This window comes from Lissotriton helveticus, chromosome 10, assembly GCF_964261635.1.
Source record: "Lissotriton helveticus chromosome 10, aLisHel1.1, whole genome shotgun sequence".
In the NCBI taxonomy this organism is placed as follows: domain Eukaryota; kingdom Metazoa; phylum Chordata; class Amphibia; order Caudata; family Salamandridae; genus Lissotriton; species Lissotriton helveticus.
In genome coordinates this window covers 551,903,675-551,916,758 of record NC_136071.1, presented here as the reverse complement: position 1 = coordinate 551,916,758, position 13,084 = coordinate 551,903,675, and the positions used below count along the sequence as shown (strand labels likewise).

General features: G+C 40.9%; 1 long non-coding RNA gene across 2 annotated transcripts in view; it reads right to left on the bottom strand.

Annotated features, from left to right (window-relative positions):
* The window catches only part of LOC144785400 (uncharacterized), a 482,625-nt gene that overhangs the window by 247,190 nt on the left and 222,351 nt on the right, over positions 1-13,084 (bottom strand). For both annotated transcript variants that reach the window (XR_013601857.1, XR_013601858.1), the window contains exon 2: positions 10,477-10,568. This is a non-coding gene — a long non-coding RNA (uncharacterized LOC144785400). The remainder of the gene's footprint in view (positions 1-10,476; positions 10,569-13,084) is intronic.

The following is a 13,084-nucleotide window of genomic DNA, read 5'->3' as shown; positions in this document are numbered from 1 at the left end:
TACTTAAAATATTCTTAAGACACATGAAAGTGTTTTTTGAAAGCCTTTGCAATTTTTTTGGGTTACTTTTAACATGGTTATGTAACTCAAACAGTAAAAACCAAAATTAACATGCACAAGTGTGACCATATTTACAATGAATGTGGCCCACGGAGAAAGGTCTTTTAATATAATATGGGAAAAATGACATCAGAGACACAGAAATGCCTTATAAAGAAGCATACACCATTATATCCTTGTCATAAATTTACAAACCATTCCTTTTCCCCAAAAACGATTTTCAAATCATAATTTGAAAACACTGCACATGAGGAAATGACTTAAAATGTCCTTAAGACACATGAAAGTGTTTTTTGATGGCCTTTCCAGCATGGTTGGGTCACTTTTAACATGGCTATTTAACACAAACATTCAAAATCTAAATTTGCCATGCACAGGTGGGAGCATATTTACAAGCAATTTGCGCCACAGAGAAAGGTCTTACATTAAAATGGGAAAAATAACATCAGAGACAGTCAATTGCCTTATAAAAAAGCATACACCATTATGTCCTTGTTATTAATTTTAAAAACAATTCCTTTTCCCCTAAAACGATTTTCAAATCATAATTTCAAAACACTGCACATGGGAAAATTACTTTAAATGTCCTTAAGACACATAAAAGCGTTTTTTGATTGCCTTTGCAGCATGTTTGTATCACTTTTAACATGGCTATGTAACACAAACATTCAAAATCTAAATTTACCATGCACAGGTGGGAGCATATTTACAAGCAAGTTGCGCCACAGAGAAAGGTCTTACATTAAAATGGGAAAAATAACATCAGAGACATTCAATTGCATTATGAAGAAGCATACACCATTATGTCCTTGTCAGAAATATTATAACCATTCATCTTCCTCAAAAACGATTCTCAAGTCATAATTTGAAAAGACTCCACAGCTCCTATGCAGAAAAACACCCTGTCAGTACTAATACTTCACATTTTCTCCAATTACATTTTCTCAAAGAAACAAAATCTATTTGTAAAACACTTGAGACAAAGCAACATTTGAAAAACACAACTTTCTTCATAATTTTCTCCTTAAAGCACACTATTCTCTATCTAAATTAAAGAAATATTTTCTCACCTTACCAAATACTTTGAGTTTGAAAACAGTCTCAGAAACACACCAATTTGTCTTCAGCAGAGCAAAAGGTATGCACTCCAGACTCTGCAGCTATCAAAAGCACAGAAATGCTGTAATTCTTCACACATATCTCTCATGTCACCCAATCAAAACTCTTCCCTCACTTTTTTCAAATGAAAACCCTTCCCCCCTCTGCCATTTCATGCCTTTTCTGCATAGCAACCACCTCTTGCAAGACCTCTGGTGTTTGCAAGTTCACACAACAATGTTGCAATTGAACTCTGAACTCTCAGTGCACCTGCGTATCCACTGCAATCTTTCATTTAATGATTATTTATTGACCATTCAAAATACATCTTTCAAAGAACTCACCCATGCACCCTAACTTTCTGTTTTCAGCAATCAAAATCCACCAATCACTGTTACTGCTTCATTAACACAGAAACTCCACAGTTTTTTTCATTTTAAACTCTCATTTTTTCAACTGCCATTTCATTGCCACACTTCATCTGACTGCAGCAGAACCTTCTCTCACCATGTTTTCTGTCTGGATTGTTGGACATAGTTATATCCACTGGGCTCACAGGTATGCTGAGAACAGAAAATTACCTAACCTCAATTTACAAGATGTGGAAATTAAGTGGTTTGGCCACAGAGGATTAAAATGTCACCAATTGATACCATTGGTGAAAACCTTTATGCATTTGCCAAAACCTGACCTGTTAATTGTGCACTGTGGAGGTAATGACTTGGGCACTTTGACTGGGGTAGGTCTGGAAATGCTTTTAAAGGACACCTTTGAGCAATTAATGGCACTTTTTCCTCAGACTGCCTTGGTATATTCAAATATATGCCAAAGACAGAAATGGAGGTGGTCGAACCAATTTTGTCCACAAATTGAGAAGTCGAGGAAGCATGTAAACAAATCTGTTTCAGCTTACATGAGAGACCATGGAATGGGCTCCCTGTACAACAATAACTTGCGTTACTACATGCAAGATATCTACAGAGGAGATGGAGTTCACTTCTCAGATGAGGGCAACAGAATTTTCATTCTGAATTTAAGAATGTGCATTGGTACCTACTTATAAGTACCTAAATGTACCATAAACCCAAAAGCTCTTCTCAGAGCTACCCTACATCTGATCACTCACAATTATTATTTTACTCTAACTTTTTTCACTAATTTTCAACAAAGTACGCTCCCCGGGGCGCTACCCGGTACGCGAACCGGGAGCTAACCTCGTGAATTTTTTTTTTTAAATGTTTTTTTTCGCACATATAAGCCTCCTCAGCCATCCTCACAAAACCTAGGGGGTCAAGATAAGTCTACCGTGCCCCCTTCTACCCATTCTGAACATTATTTGCCCTCCATTTTGTATCTTAATTCGACTGAAACACAAAATGGTGGACTCCCGTAACGCTTAAGGTTCGCGGACCGGGCCCTACCCACGCAAAAAAAACAATTTTTTTTTTTTTTTTTTGCCCCGCGGGGCCCTTTTAAAACCTCCACATTAAACCTAGGGGGTCAGGGAGGATCTACTATGCCCCCTTATGGTTATTTCCCCCTTTGTTTTGGCCTCCTCTTGTCTCTCAATCCTACCGAAGACAAGATGGCGGCCGCTACACAAATTTTTTTATTTTTTCCCCCCCCCGGGCCCTTTTAAAACCTCCACATTAAACCTAGGGGGTCAGGGAGGGTCTACTATGCCCCCTTATGGTTATTTCCCCCTTTGTTTTGGCCTCCTCTTGTCTCTCAATCCTACCGAGAGACAAGATGGCGGCCGCTACGGACTGTTTGGAATGTTTACAGACGCCGAAGAACCAATCAGCTTCGCAAACCTCCGTAACGCGAAAAGTACGCGAAGCGGAGCGCTGTTACAGATATATATCTTTTTTTGAACGTTAATTTCTCAAAATCCACTGGAGCACATATATTGAGACCTAGCAAAGGCACATCGGGCTACCAGTCCCTAATATTTTACCAAGTTTCGTGCAAATCCATTCAGCCGTTCGATTATTATTATTATTATTTTTTTTTGCCCCGCGGGGCCCTTTTAAAACCTCCACATCAAACCTAGGGGGTCAGCGAGGATCTACTATGCCCCCTTATGGTCATTTGCCCCTTCGCTTTGGCCTCCTCTTGTCTCTCGATCCTACCGAGAGACAAGATGGCGGCCGCTACGGACTGTTTGGAATGTTTACAGACGCCGGAGAACCAATCAGCTTCGCTTCACAAAGCTCCGTTGCGCGAAAAGTACGCGTACTGGAGCGCTGCCCGGTCCGCTGTTACAGATATATATCTTTTTTTAAACGTTAATTTCTCAAAATCCACTGTAGCACATATATTGAGACCTACAAAAGGCACATCGGGCTACCAGTCCCTACAATTTTGCCAAGTTTCGTGCAAATCCATTCAGCCGTTCGGGCTAAAAGTGAGGCCAACCGCCCTATGGAAAACTCAATGTTAAAAACACGTTTTGGGACCCCCCTTTTTTCTCGGCCCCCCCTTGACGAAACCCCTCCAAATTTTCAGGGGCTGCTCAGAAACAAAATGTTCCATTTTCCTGAAAATTTCAGCCAATTCCGTCCACAAACGCCAAAGTTATTAGACATAGAATTTTCAAAAATCCCATAGAGAAAAAATCCTAACTATATATACCTACTGGCGACCGCCAGTAGGTAATATATATATATATTTATATATATATATTTGTTGTACATTCCAGGGACTGTTGCAAATCAATGTTTGTTTTATTCTGCCACAACCAAAACTAACAGACTCGTTTCAGCAACCCTGGCTTTGTCAATGTCAACATTCTCACATAATTTCTCATTAAATATACATACACTACCATTGGACGCAATGTCACAGCATGGAAGCAAATGGTAGAGTTTGGAATACATCGATGTAACACTCGTTTGCAGGGCGGCCATTTTAATACTGGTATGGAGATAAAGTGGCATGAATTGTCAATATATTATTATTTTATTTCTTCATGTGACTGGGCCAACAACACTGTTCATCAATGTTGAAAAAAGCATTCAAATTTTCATGAAGAGTCAATAAATATTCAATTTAAGAAATAAATGCATCCAAGCATCTCTTGAAGCCTGATGGTAAAAATATTAAATTATGATTAAACTGACCAAATGATTATGTTACCTCATCTTAACATGTTACTTAGGGGCCAATTAGGATGGCGGACGGATCACCACCGCCATGCAGGCGGTGGCAATCCGTCCGCCATCCGTGCCCGTCCGCCACCTATTTCCCCCCCCGCCATATTACAATGGTGGGGGGGATCGCGGTGGACGGGAAGACCGTCTGCCACTTTTCGGCAGAAAAGGTCTAATATGGTGGCGGTGTCTATCAGACACTGCCAGCCATATTAGGATGTGCTGTGGGCAATGCCTTTCCGTGGCAGCAATGCCGCCACGAAAAGGCATACGGTCTTTGCTTTGAGGGCCCATTGCGGGCCCCCAGAGTGAAGGGGGTGCACATGGGGGGTACCTATGGTACCCCCTGCGTTTCAAAATACAACATGGCAGGCACTGCGCGGTGCCTGTCATGTTGTGCTTTGAAACGCACAACATGCATTTTTAGCAATGTTAAAAATGCGGGATGCACCCGCCACTGTGGCGGGTGCATCCTAATTCGAGGCACGGGACCTCTGCCCCTTTGGCGGACGGTTCTGTCCTCCGACAGGATGGCGTTCGGACTTTGTCCGTCCGCCATCCTAATTGACCCCTTAATTTGAATAGACAATGATCTTCCACATTGTTCAAATATCTCTCCACATTGAACCCAAGGTACAATCATATGTCCATTACAGCCAATCCTCAAATTCAGAGTGTTGGTATAACTATAAGGTCCTGAATGGCCTGTTATTTTTTTACATATTCAATCTTATTTGATTAGGCCCTGAATTGGCCCAGATATCCTCACCAAAACTCCTACCAAAGTGCCCATGCCTGACCATAAAGTGACTAAGTACTATGAGGTAAAAATTATTAATCTAAAAAATCCTAAATCTAAAAAACAGAGAGTGTGCCAAAAAAGTGACTGTGAGTAATGTGTTGCTACCCAATGTGCATCCAAAACTCCTTATCACTATTCAGTCCCCACGGGCCCAAGTTCTAATCTTGTGAAACACCTTGACTCCAACTGTCTCAGAGCCCCGTCCCTGTCTCCTCCTCACTTTTTCTGGGGAACTTGGTCCACACAGAAAAAGCACAGCAGTTTACTGTCACTGTTGTGCTCCACAGCAAAATATATGGCCACTGGGTATGTTTAATCTGTGTTTGATAAAGCCAGAGTGTGTTCCAAGACCCTTTTCTTAGCTGGATGCACCGTACTGCCTGTGTATCTCTTGTTGCAAGGGCTTACCAAACAATAGACCACAAAGCTTGAGTTACAATTAAGAAGCTGTGAAATTTGTTTCCTTTATTTTTGACCAGGGACCTCATACTCTTTGATCTTGTTGCTGCTCCGGTACGCCTTGCATCTAGTGCAGGGAAAAAATCTAGCCACCTTAGGTTTCTCCATTACCATATTGTGGCTATGTATTGGTAGATCTTTAAGTGACGTGTCTTTTCTTATATTGGGTACTGGGGGTAGTGTGGGACCAATGGCGGGATCTGCCTGCAGGATACACCGAAGTCATTTCACTAAGTGGCATTTTACCTTTTACTCTGCCGAGAAGTTTAAAATCAATCTTGTCACTGAATCCCATTGCTCTTCTTTCTGCTTGGGAACCCATAGTTTCTTCCTGTCAATTGTGTGCTCTTTTCTAGCCACTTCTTTCAGCCCTTTTATAGAATACCTCTGTTCTCAAATCTGTTTATTGCCTCCCGTTCTGCCTGTATGTAGCTTTTTGTTGTGGAGCAATTCCACTTAAGGCGTAACAGCTAATGTATTTTGACCACAGACGGGTCTTGGTCACATGACCTATGGACTACTTCCGTCCTTTCTTGAAATATCAACACGTCATAAAGACTTAAGAATTGTTTTAAAGATACTCAAAATAAACATAATAAAGTGGAAGGATCCATTTTAGTCGAACGCACAGTAACATTCATTTAATTAAATGGACAATCTTAATGTCTCAATTATAAGGACAGTCTAGAATTTGGTCATTGTGCAATATTAAAATACATATAGTCAACATAATTTCAAGTCTGTGTTTTTTTTATTTTTTTATTTTTTATTCGTGAGTGTACATTTCCAGCATTACATACACTTACCATAAGCATGACATACATCACGGTTTTCATTTTTCTCCCAACCTACATTTAAATTCAAGCCTGTGGCCATTGGTATTCAAGCCTCAGTGTCGCTTCCAATAACTGTGGCCTCAGTAAACTTCTGAGGGAGTCCTCCCCCACCCCGTACCCTCCCCAACTAACCCACCCCCACCCATCCAACTTCGGTGCTTAAGTCCTCCTATCCACTCGGTCTGCGCTCCCCAGCGCTGTTCTTTCTCTACCAGGATTTGCAATGAAACGTTCTCAAACCACCCCCACACATCTCAGTGCCTTTCTCGTGCTAACATAGTTCCTCCAGGCCTCAGTACGCTCAAGTGTCCTGGGATTGGGGTTGGTCAAGTTCTTCCAATGCTAGGAGCATAGTCTCCCAGTCCAGTGCCATCAAGTCTGTGTTTTAACTAATTTAAATGTGAGTGGATCACTTTGCGGGTAAAGAAGCCTTTTCAGCTCCGTACTCTCATCAAATCTTATGATAACATAATGACATGGTTAGAACCATACTAACAAAGTGTACCGTTATACTCATTATGTTGTAAGAGGAGTTTGAGAATATATTTTTTTCTTCCAACATTCCACTCACAATTATTAGGAGTAAAATATAAACAATGTTTTATAGGCTAAGTAGCCAAATTCATTTAGCTACATCCCTGGGGATATAATGCTCAAAGCCGGTGCACTGATGAAGACATATGCTCACATTTGAAAATGACACTCAACACCACATCTTGATGCAAATTCTACACAAGTATACTTAATATAATTCAAAGGACATGTCTCAATTATTTCTTCAAAATTTCAAAACTGTTTGATCATTTCGCGGCTGAAGTAGCCTTTCAACTCATAATGCCATCATTTTTCAAGACTCGGTCGTTGACTGAATTCATTGTACTGAGAAAAATCTATTTCTTGAGTTATCTCTTCTGCAACGATAATAGACATATGTCCATTTACAAGGCTCAGGCTGCAACAAGAGATCCTGTCCTCTGAAAAGTACATTGGTACCACTATACTGTATTCATGATACAAACTTGGGCTATTTACTCTTATTACTTTTTTAGCACTGGATATCTCGATTTACAACAACAGGATCATCTGGAAAATGCTTGTAATGGAAGAAGAAATATTGTATCTTCAAGGGCAAAGAAGAATTGAAATGCTAAATTCACAAAACTCTGAAGAGAATGGTGGTGACTCCAGAAGAATTTTGCAACATCAGTGTCCACCCTCGAAAGAAAATCTTCACCACACCTGATACTAAATTAATACCAACAGTATCACTCGTATCATCCTCTGTACTAGGTTCATTTTTGGCAGTTCTAGGACTTGCAGCAAGCACTTAAGTGCAGGAAACCCAGGAAAAGCAAATGCCAACAACTTTGACAATAGAAAAGAGACAACAAGATTATTTAGATGACCAAATACAAGTCTACATGAATCAAGAGCCATTGATCGATTGACATGGGAAAAAGGAGTAGTGAGAACACAGCAGGCTACCAATGAAAAATCTAGTATTCCCTGTTGCTAGTTCACCCTTGGCGCCATTTTACTGTGCAGCTGGTGCAACTATTACAGTCAGAAGGACTAGGGGCTCGCCTCCAAACATGGAAAGACTGACAATGATGAAAACGAATAAACATTTTATACCCAAAAATGATTAGACTCCAGTACTGTACCATCCATCAGGATGGCAGAGGACTTAACATTCACCAGCCTGATGGGCAGTAGTCCATTCCATTTAGAGATGGCTGCCAGCCCAGTGGTCATCTCTATACATTGAGAGAACCACCATCACAGCAGTTACCTTCAAAGTACAAAAACATAAGTCGATGGCCAGCTTTGGTTTTGACGACTGACCAGCAAAATGTTAACAGTTTTTAATTTTCAAGAACAAACTCTCAAAGTGGGAATTTTGTTTCAGTACCTCTCTGTCAGATGACAGACAGAAGAAAAACCCACCAGACCATCCACTCTAAATAAGGTAGGGGGCATAATGGCTCTACTCCTATGAGCGCTACTTTATTTGGCCATAGGAAGTAGCTTTTCATTGATGGAGATAACAGGTCCTCCATCCCCCAAAATAGGGTGGGCACTCTGGCCAACTTGCCTTGTTCGATAGGTCAAGCTCTATTAGGAGGAAATACAATCAACACGTCCCGTCATCAACAACCAGGAATGGACCCCTTTCTATCTACTTCTATGGGAAATTATTGATAGAGGCATACCCCTACGGGCCCTGAAAGGTTATTTAGAATAATAATGGCAAATCCACAGTGATTAATATGGCAGACTTGATGGGCAAAGCTAATGGTTATTCATATTTGGTTGGTCAATCATTTAGGATGCACTCAGCAAGTTGTCTAGGAGTGATATTAGGGTGACCTTTAGTTAATGGTACTTACACCAGTGTATGCACCTCAGCCTGAGACTATATTGCATACCTCAACTCTCAAATGCTGCCCTTTATGTTTTTTCTCATTCAATAGGTCTTTTCGTCTGCAAAGAACCTCCATAGTTATTCTGCTCTGTGTTTCAACCCTCCCCACAAGACAGACACACCCAGAATTCAATTGCAGCACTTTTATACATTATCATTATTTGTTATAAATATTTTTGAACTATGCATGCCTCACCTATTTTGCATTGTAGCTTTGGTAACTAATTTGGCAGCAGTCAGTGGCTTGCTATCTATGGACATCTTCGTTCCATGAGAGATGTGCCACATCCATGCGAGAGGCTGAATGCCTGTATGCTCCCCTCTCACTCAACTTGTTCCCAATTCCCCTGCCCATCTATTAATTGATTCCCTAACCCTCTTTGTCCTTTCCCTAGAGAATCTAGGTGTTGGAAAGAACCTCTTTACTTATACAAGTGGATAAAAGCGATCCATACTTTGCATATAATCCATAAAACTGTTACATTTATTATTTGGACTATCTTTGGTTTAGAAAAATAAAGGTTGCTGGATGTAGGAAATGACTCTGCCTTCTTTCATGTTGCAGGATCTTTTTGCAGGTTTGCCTGTTCCACTCAAAATAAGGCTCTAGGAGCATCCATATAATCCCTTGGGCAAAAGAAAAACCCCACAACACCAGGTAGTAAAAGGGTATTGGAATACTTAACTGCAATGCTTTCACAGGTAAGATGGAGTAGGATATTGCGGTTTGGATTTGGGGGACGGGGGGGTAATTTAATGTGCCATCTATGGTTACAACCAAATACTGATGAATTCATAGGGGGCAGCAGTGCATAGATTTTACTAAGGGGAGATGGCTCAAGTGACAAGTCACTTTGATATGTTCAGATGTCTGAGATTGACTTGGTCTAGTGGGCCATACTGGGGATGACCCGGCAAGAAAGCTCATTTGTAAAGAGATTGAGAATAATGTAATTTTGTTCCTTTTGAAGGGCCAGGGATAGGCCTCTGTCAGTAGGTGGGTGGCCTAATTAACCCTGCATGATACTGATAACAATCAGCCACACTAGTAAAGAGACCATCATTCATAGGAAAACAATATTTAGTTATAGAAACAACCGTTAGCCACAACAGAAGCCCACCACTTCCCTAAATTCTAAAAACCTGAAAAACCAACCCCTTCACAACTCATGAACTCATGAAACCTACAGCACAAAAAAGAAACCCACCCCTTTTCTAAAACCTAAGAACCAAGAAATTCCCCAACCCCAACTCATCCTACCCACATCACGTGACACAAAAACCCATCCCATTCTTTAACTTTTTTAAAATAACAAACATGATCGCTTCCCCAACTCATCCTACTCTCACCTCCTCCAACAGAAATCATCCTGTTTCTTTAAAAAAAAACTTTCAACCTATCTACCTCTATGACTCAGTTTGGGCCAGGACCTCCCTGCCTTAATGTACTATGTGGCGGGCTGAAGGATCTCACTAGCCGTGGGGGAGGGAGGGTGTAATGGGCTTCTGTAGGGGAGGGGTAGTCATGTGGCTTGGTTCCCAGTCATAGTTGAGATGTTCACCTGTTGACGTGGAGGATATCTGACTTGCTGCCTCTTCATCTTCCTCCAGATCCTCTAGCCAGCAGAAGGCTGTCACACTTACCTTAAGCTTTTGCAGCCACAGCATAGTGGTTGTCTCCGGCCAAGCCTTACATCATTGGTCCTCTTGGCCTCTAGTCAGAGTAGCAAGTTGGCCTATGGACAGAATAAAAATACATGAACTGTAGTACTCGCTGCAAGCACAAGTTTATATCGTCAGTCAGTAAGATTGCAGGTTTTCCACCTCAGACCACTAAGATTTTGTGACCCTTCTTCATTAATGTGATTTTATAGGCACAATGACTATTTACAGTATTTGACAGTAAGTAATTATTACACCTCCATTTGCATAATCATAAAAGTTTAAAGCTTGAACATAAGAAAATGAAAAAGAATGGAGAACATCATTAAGGAGACAGGAAATAATTAAAGGAGAGAGGAGGAACTAGGGTTCTGAAAAAGAAGATAATGTAAAAGGAAACCAAAGGAGCAATGCAGGGTTAACTGACACTAAAACAGATGAAAGGGAAAGTTAAGAAAAATAGAACCGAAAAAAGTGTATAAGGACATGCTGAATAATAAAGGGGGAGATAAATATTTGTCAACTCCTGGAAGAATAAATTAACTAAATTTACCAACTGCAGAACAGAGGTGGCAGATGCAGTAGTGGCAACGCTATTAACTATTTTCATAATTACATAATAAATATGTACTAATCTTATATCTTTTAACAATAATTTATATATATTTATATTTTTTACTATTTAAATTCATCTAAATACATTTAAAATGAATTCCTCTGGTGTTCTACATTTGCACTTATATAGCGCTTGGCTACCCCTACGCATCCCAGTGAAGTTGGTGTGGCAAAATCAAATTACAGAGAGTTAGAGTGATCTGGTCAAGAAGAGCTACATCTTTTGAAGTTTTCTGATTGGAAGTTCCATTTTGGCTCATCTGAGAAAGAGCGGAAGGACATTCCATAACTTAGCCACATTATTGGGGAAAGATCGACCTCTAGAGTTTATCGATCTAAATCTAGATCTATGGCTAGATGGGCCATAGAGAAGTGCAAGGTTCTCTTGGGAAAGTAGGGGAATACTAAAAAATGGCCGATTATAAGCCCTTTATCAAGGATTGCCCTGCGGGTAATACAGAGTGATGTAAGCGTAATCCTCTCCGCCACTGGAAGCAGTGGAGGGAGACCAAAGCTTGTTGGGTGGATTGAGGTTGAGGCAGGTCACACATAATCTGGGCACCAGAGTTCTGGATCATCTGCAGTTTTCCCTTTGTGGACTTTGAAGCACCTAAATATAGAAAATTGGGTAGTCCAGGTGGGAAAGGATAATAGCCTGGACCACCAACGTCTTTGTGGTGGGAGGAAGGAGGGGTAGAATTTTCCAAACCATCCTTAATAGGCTAAAAAAAATGACTGAGAGTATTACTGCTTGGGTGTTAAAGTTCAGAGATTTGTCCAGCCACATTCCAAGGAGCACTGGCTATCAGTGAAAGAGAACACCAAATGAGTGTCGTCGGCTTAAGACACTATCAATATCCCAAAAGGAAAGACGATCTCAGCAAGTTGCCTCATATAAATATTAAATAGAGTAAGCCTCAGGGACGAGCCCTGAGGTTTTCCACATACTAAAGAGAACATATCTGACATACAGCCTCCATCAAAGACCTAGAAGGACCTATTTTCAAGGAAGGATTTCAGCCAATAAAAAGCTTGTCCTGAGATACCCACCTTCTGCACTCTCCCAGCAAGAATGGTCCACTGTATCAAAAGCAAAAGTGAGATGTAGGAGGATAATGGTTGCTGAACCTCCTTGATCAAGCAATTTTTGGCTTCTTTTACCACTGCCAGAAGGGCACTTACTGTATCGTAGTAGGGTCAGAACCCAGTCTGTGTCGGGTGCAAAATCTCAAGCTTTTCTGAATATTCTGGGAGAGTGAGATTGACATGTTTTTCTAGGGTTTTACTTATCCCAGGAAACAGGGAAATTAGTCATTAATTTCCCAAGTCAAGTGGGTCCAGATTAGGTTTCTTTAATAATCCTTTGATCATGGCATGTATCCATGCTACCTCTATTTTGAAAGATACCGAGGTGCATGTAGTGCCACCCAACGTAGGACAGATTTTGTCCTTAAAAGACCCCTCACTGACCAACCTAGTTGGTGACATGCTTCATCATCGGGGTCCCACCCGGACAGCCGAGTGCCATCCGGGTGTGCTTCCACAGCTGACTACAGTGGAGCGGGTTTTTTTTGGGGGGGGGGATTTTTTTATATGTGCAAAGAAGTACAGTGAGTGATTGATTAAAAGTTGTCCAATACTACTCACTCGTAGAATTTATTCTGGAGTGATTAGGCAACCGATAAAATAGTGTGGAACACCTTTGCCTGATTAGGTAGGCTGATGGTGTCAAAGAAGTCGTGTCGTGATTTAAAATGTTGGTCTACATGTTTCAGCCATGATGTAATTGTAAGGTTTTCGTCCGGACCAGTGTTTGTAGTCTGGGTGGTGTACACACGCTATGGTGTACCCTGCCCACGACTACTTGAAAAAACAAACAAAAACCACACAATCGTGGTTAGTTTCAAAATTGTGTTCTTGTCCAAGATTTTCGGAAAAAAACTGGAAGCGCTATGATTGTTGGCTTCATGGGCGT